The following is a 6,672-nucleotide window of genomic DNA, read 5'->3' on the forward strand; positions in this document are numbered from 1 at the left end:
AAAGACAAATATTTTTTTTTTTTTTTTAATTCAGTCTCTTTCCTAATTGCTTGAAAAAAGCATCCTAAAAAGTTGAACTCTTAGATATGCTCTAAGAGCATTTTCCTTTTAGAAATAAAATCAAATAATTTATGGGTTTACTTTCATTTGTTATTATTTTAAAAATTTTTATAAAAAAAGTAGAGAATTTCTCTAATTAACCAACTAATACACCAATAGTCTTAGTTTTTTGGGTTCTTTAACCAATACAAAATTTCCTTCACAACTGATATCAACCAGCCTAATCATTCCATCACCCAAACATAACTACATTTACAATATCCGAACTTAATCAATACTACAATAATCTGTATAATGTTAAACTGCTTCTAATGTAAGGTTAACACAAAATGTAGAAAATCATTAATCATCGCTGAGTGCATATTGTACAATCCAAAATGAAATGTAAAATCTTCACAACGAATTACAGTTAAATTGTATTGGGAAAATGGTCAATTAGCCCCTCTAACTTTTTAAAGGTGTAATTATACCCATGAACAATGTATTTTAATGCAATAAAGTCTAAATACAAGTAAATGACATGTTATCATAGGTCATTAAAGATTCGACCATTTTTTGACATATTCTTAGGTAAAAAAGTGACCGGCGAATGGTTGCCGGTCACGGACTCAGGTGACCACCTTCTTGCCGGAGAAGGCAACCTAGATTTGGGTTGTCTTCTTCGACAACTCCGAAAACTTAAAGACTTGTTTTAGATGAAAAACGATGACCTTTTTAGAATTGGCTCAAAACTTATGGAAGTCTTCTATAAAGGTTGGAGTGTCCACAGCTCAAAATTTATACTAATCCGAGTTCGTTTGGTACCATATTTAACAAGCCAAAAAACAACCAGATCTGGGTTTCCTTCTTTGATCGAGTGGTGGCCTTCTGCGGTCGAGGAGGCCACCACAGTGGTGGCTTTCTCGACCAGAGAAGGCAACCCAACTCCGGCGAGAAGGCCACCAAAAATGGTGGCTTTCTCGATCAGAGACGGCAACCCAGATCTGGGTTGCCTTCTCCGGCGAGAAGGCCACAAAAAATGGTGGCCTTCTCGATCAGAGAAGGCATCCCAGATTTGGGCTGCCTTCTCCCGCGAGAAGGCATCCCAAATCTGGGATGTCTTCTCAGATCGAGGAGGCCACCACAGTGGTGGCTTTCTCGACCGGAGAAGGTAACCCATATCACGTTTGCATATCCAATTACTTCCGAGTTGGTCTAAGGCGCCAGATTAAGGATCTGGTTCGAAAGGGCGTGGGTTCAAATCCCACTCTCAACAATGAGTCAATGATTATAGTATCTAACTAAATTTCAAAATAGCGTTTGCATATCCAATTACTCCGTATTAAAATGCCCAAAGTGAAGTTAGTTCGGAAATTTGCTCCCGTAAATTGAAGCTTTCCTTTTTAAAGTTCAAATCCAAATACTCCGTATTAAAATGTCCAAAGTTAAGTTAGTTCGGAAATAAGCTCCCGTAATTTGAAGCTTTCCCTTTTAAAGTTCAAATCCAATTACTGTGTATTAAAATGTCGAAAGTTAAGTTAGTTCGGAAATTTGCTCATGTAATTTGAAACTTTCCATTTTAAAGTTCAAAACATCTCTCTACGACACCAGTTTCTTTCTAGTTCAATACTTGCACTAAGGGACGCAACTAGCAAAAAAGAAAAAAAATAAAAAAATAGGAAACTATTACCTTAACGCCAATAAAGAAACTATTTATAAATAAGATTTTTTTTTTTTTTGATTTTAATTATACTTGTGGCCAACACACTCAACAACCTTTTATTCATGATCAGCACTATATAAAGATACGAAGTGACATTCTTGACAAAGAATTTAAATGATAAACTATTAAATAATTTATATTTAAATTGTTAAATGAAAACAATGTTGCAAAAACCAAAATAATGTTGAGATGGCCGAGTTGGTCTAAGGCGCCAGATTAAGGTTCTGGTCCGAAAGGGCGTGGGTTCAAATCCCACTCTCAACAATGATTATAGTTTCTAACTAAATTTCAAAATCAGGTTTGCATATCCAATTACTCCGTATTAAAATGCCCAAAGTGAAGTTAGTTCGGAAATTTGCTCCCGTAATTTGAAGCATTCCTTTTTAAAGTTCAAATCCAAATACTCCGTATTAAAATGTCCAAAGTTAAGTTAGTTCGGAAATCGGAAATAAGCTCCCGTAATTTGAAGCTTTCCCTTTTAAAGTTCAAATCCAATTACTGTGTATTAAAATGTCGAAAGTTAAGTTAGTTCGGAAATTTGCTCATGTAATTTGAAACTTTCCATTTTAAAGTTCAAAACATCTCTCTACGACACCAGTTTCTTTCTAGTTCAATACTCGCACTAAGGGACGCAACTAGCAAAAAAGAAAAAAAATAAAAACACAGGAAACTATTACCTTAACGCCAATAAAGAAACTATTTATAAATAAGATTTTTTTTTGATTTTAATTATACTTGTGGCCAACACACTCAACAACCTTTTATTCACGATCAGCACTATATAAAGATACGAAGTGACATTCTTAACAAAGAATTTAAATATTAGACTTTTAAATCATTTATATTTAAATTGTTAAATGAAAACAATGTTGCGAAAACCAAAATAATGTTGAGATGGCCGAGTTGGTCTAAGGCGCCAGATTAAGGTTCTGGTCCGAAAGGGCGTGGGTTCAAATCCCACTCTCAACAATGATTATAGTTTCTAACTAAATTTCAAAATCGCGTTTGCATATCCAATTACTCCGTATTAAAATGCCCAAAGTGAAGTTAGTTCGGAAATTTGCTCCCGAAATTTGAAGCATTCTTTTTTAAAGTTCAAATCCAAATACTCCGTATTAAAATGTTCAAAGTTAAGTTAGTTCGGAAATAAGCTCCCGTAATTTGAAGCTTTCCCTTTTAAAGTTCAAATCCAATTACTGTGTATTAAAATGTCTAAAGTTAAGTTAGTTCGGAAATTTGCGTATGAAATTTGAAACTTTCCATTTTAAAGTTCAAAACATCTCTCTACGACACCAGTTTCTTTCTAGTTCAATACTCGCACTAAGGGACGCAACTAGAAATAAAGAAAAAATAAAAAAACAGTAAACTATTACCTTAACGCCAATAAAGAAACTATTTATAAATAAGATTTTTTTTTTTTTTTTGCTTTAAATTATACTTGTGGCCAACACACTCAACAACCTTTTATTCAAGATCAGCACTATATAAAGATACGAAGTGACATTCTTAAAAAACAATTTAAATGTTAAACTTTTAAATCATTTATATTAAAATTGTTAAATGAAAACAATGTTGCGATAACCAAAATAATGTTGAGATGACCGAGTTGGTCTAAAGTGCAAGATTAAGGTTCTGGTTTGAAAGGGCGTGGGTTCAAATCCCACTCTCAACAATGATTATAGTTTCTAACTAAATTTCAAAATCACGTTTGCATATCCAATTACTCCGTATTAAAATGCCCCAAAATGAAGTTAGTTCGGAAATTTGCTCCCGTAATTTGAAGCTTTCTTTTTTAAAGTTCAAATCCAAATACTCCGTATTAAAATGTCCAAATTAAGTTAGTTCGGAAATAAACTCCCGTAATTTGAAGCTTTCCCTTTTAAATTTCAAATCCAATTACTGTGTATTAAAATGTCCAAAGTTAAGTTAGTTCGGAAATTTTCCATTTTAAAGTTCAAAACATCTCTCTACGACACCAGTTTCTTTCTAGTTCAATACTCGCACTAAGGGACGCAACTAGCAAAAAAGAAAAAATAAAAAAACAGGAAACTATTACCTTAACGCAATTAAAGAAACTATTAATAAATAAGATTTTTTTTCTTTTAATTATATTCGTGGCCAACACACTAAACAACCTTTTATTCAGGATCAGCACTATATAAAGATACGAAGAAACATTCCTAACAAAGAATTTAAATGTTAAACTTTTAAATAATTTATATTAAAATTGTTAAATGAAAACAATGTTGCAATAACCAAAATAATGTTGAGATGATCGAGTTGGTCTAAGGTGCCAGATTAAGGTTTTGGTTCGAAAGGGCGTGGGTTCAAATCCCACTCTAAACAATGATTATAGTTTCTAACTAAATTTCAAAATTACGTTTGCATATTAAATTACTCTGTATTAAAATGCCCAAAGTGAATTTAGTTCGGAAATTTGCTCCCGTAATTTGAAGCTTTCCTTTTTAAAGTTCAAATCCAAATACTCCGTATTAAAATGTCCAAATTAAGTTAGTTCGGAAATAAGCTCCCGTAATTTGAAGCTTTCCCTTTTAAAGTTCAAATCCAATTACTGTGTATTAAAATGTCCAAAGTTAAGTTAGTTCGAAAATTTGCTCATGTAATTTGAAGCTTTACTTTTTAAAGTTCAAATCCAAATACTCCGTATAAAAATGTACAAAGTTAAGTTAGTTCGGAAATGAGCTCCCGTAATTTGAAGCTTTCCCTTTTAAAGTTCAAATCGAATTACTGTGTATTAAAACGTCCAAAGTTAAGTAAGTTCGAAAATTTGCTCATGTAATTTGAAACTTTCCATTTTAAATTTCCAAACATCTCTCTACGACACCGTTTCTTTTTAGTTCAATACTCGCACTAAGGGACGCAACTAGCAAAAAAGAAAAAATAAAAAAAATCGGAAACTATTACCTTAACGCAAATAAAGAAACTATTTATAAATAAGTTTTTTTTTTTTTTTTTTTTTACTTTTAATTATTCTTGTGGCCAACACACTCAACAACCTTTTATTCACGATCATCACTATATAAAGATACGATGTGACATTCTTAACAAAGAATTTAAATGTTAAACTTTTAAATCATTTATATTTAAATTGTTAAATGAAAACAATGTTGCGATAACCAAAATAATGTTGAGATGGCCGAGTTGGTCTAAGGCGCCAGATTAAGTTTCTGGTCCGAAAGGGCGTGGGTTCAAATCCCACTCTCAACAATGATTATAGTTTCTAACTAAATTTCAAAATCAGGTTTGCATATCCAATTACTCCGTATTAAAATGCCCAAAGTGAAGTTAGTTCGGAAATTTGCTCCCGTAATTTGAAGCTTTCCTTTTTAAAGTTCAAAACCAAATACTCCGTATTAAAATGTCCAAAGTTAAGTTAGTTCGGAAATAAGCTCCCGTAATTTGAAGCTTTCCCTTTTAAAGTTCAAATCCAATTACTGTGTATTAAAATGTTGAAAGTTAAGTTAGTTCGGAAATTTGCTCATGTAATTTGAAACTTTCCATTTTAAAGTTCAAAACATCTCTCTACGACACCAGTTTCTTTCTAGTTCAATACTCGCACTAAGGGACGCAACTAGCAAAAAAGAAAAAATAAAAAAAACAGGAAACTATTACCTTAACGCAAATAAAGAAACTATTTATAAATAAGATTTTTTTTTTTTTGATTTTAATTATACTTGTGGCCAACACACTCAACAACCTTTTATTCACGATCATCACTATATAAAGATACGATGTGACATTCTTAACAAAGAATTTAAATGTTAAACTTTAAAATCATTTATATTTAAATTGTTAAATGAAAACAATGTTGCGATAGCCAAAATAATGTTGAGATGGCCGAGTTGGTCTAAGGCGCCAGATTAAGGTTCTGGTCCGAAAGGGCGTGGGTTCAAATCCCACTCTAAACAATGATTATAGTATCTATTACTCCGTATTTAAATGCCCAAAGTGAAGTTAGATCGGAAACTTGTTCCCGTAATTTGAAGCTTTCCTTTTTAAAGTTCAAATCCAAATACTCCGTATTAAAATGTCCAAAGTTAAGTTAGTTCGGAAATAAGCTCCCGTAATTTGAAGCTTTCCCTTTTAAAGTTCAAATCCAATTACTGTGTATTAAAATGTCGAAAGTTAAGTTAGTTCGGAAATTTGCTCATGTAATTTGAAACTTTCCATTTTAAAGTTCAAAACATCTCTCTACGACACCAGTTTCTTTCTAGTTCAATACTCGCACTAAGGGACGCAACTAGCAAAAAAGAAAAAAAATAAAAAAATAGGAAACTATTACCTTAACGCCAATAAAGAAACTATTTATAAATAAGATTTTTTTTTTTTGATTTTAATTATACTTGTGGCCAACACACTCAACAACCTTTTATTCATGATCAGCACTATATAAAGATACGAAGTGACATTCTTGACAAAGAATTTAAATGATAAACTATTAAATAATTTATATTTAAATTGTTAAATGAAAACAATGTTGCAAAAACAAAAATAATGTTGAGATGGCTGAGTTGGTATAAGGTGCCAGATTAAGGTTCTGGTCCGAAAGGGCGTGGGTTCAAATCCCACTCTCAACAATGATTATAGTTTCTAACTAAATTTCAAAATCAGGTTTGCATATCCAATTACTCCGTATTAAAATGCCCAAAGTGAAGTTAGTTCGGAAATTTGCTCCCGTAATTTGAAGCTTTCCTTTTTAAAGTTCAAATCCAAATACTCCGTATTAAAATGTCCAAAGTTAAGTTAGTTCGGAAATAAGCTCCCGTAATTTGAAGCTTTACCTTTTAAAGTTCAAATCCAATTACTGTGTATTAAAATGTCAAAAGTTATTTAGTTCGGAAATTTGCTCATGTAATTTGAAACTTTCCATTTTAAAGTTCAAAACATCT

At 32.0% G+C, this 6,672-nt stretch overlaps 5 non-coding genes across 5 annotated transcripts; all 5 read left to right on the forward strand.

The window, feature by feature from the left end:
- Positions 1-1,945: 1,945 nt before the first annotated feature.
- TRNAL-AAG lies at positions 1,946-2,026 on the forward strand. The gene has a single exon. It is a non-coding gene; the product is annotated as a tRNA-Leu (tRNA).
- Positions 2,027-2,650: 624 nt separating this feature from the next.
- On the forward strand, positions 2,651-2,731 carry TRNAL-AAG. The gene has a single exon. It is a non-coding gene; the product is annotated as a tRNA-Leu (tRNA).
- A 2,178-nt stretch (positions 2,732-4,909) lies between these two features.
- Positions 4,910-4,990, forward strand: TRNAL-AAG. The gene has a single exon. It is a non-coding gene; the product is annotated as a tRNA-Leu (tRNA).
- A 620-nt stretch (positions 4,991-5,610) lies between these two features.
- On the forward strand, positions 5,611-5,691 carry TRNAL-AAG. The gene has a single exon. It is a non-coding gene; the product is annotated as a tRNA-Leu (tRNA).
- Positions 5,692-6,279: 588 nt separating this feature from the next.
- TRNAL-AAG lies at positions 6,280-6,360 on the forward strand. The gene has a single exon. It is a non-coding gene; the product is annotated as a tRNA-Leu (tRNA).
- Positions 6,361-6,672: the final 312 nt, after the last annotated feature.

The sequence above is a fragment of the Ipomoea nil genome, unplaced genomic scaffold, assembly GCF_001879475.1.
Source record: "Ipomoea nil cultivar Tokyo-kokei standard unplaced genomic scaffold, Asagao_1.1 scaffold2283, whole genome shotgun sequence".
Classification (NCBI taxonomy): Eukaryota; Viridiplantae; Streptophyta; class Magnoliopsida; order Solanales; family Convolvulaceae; genus Ipomoea; species Ipomoea nil.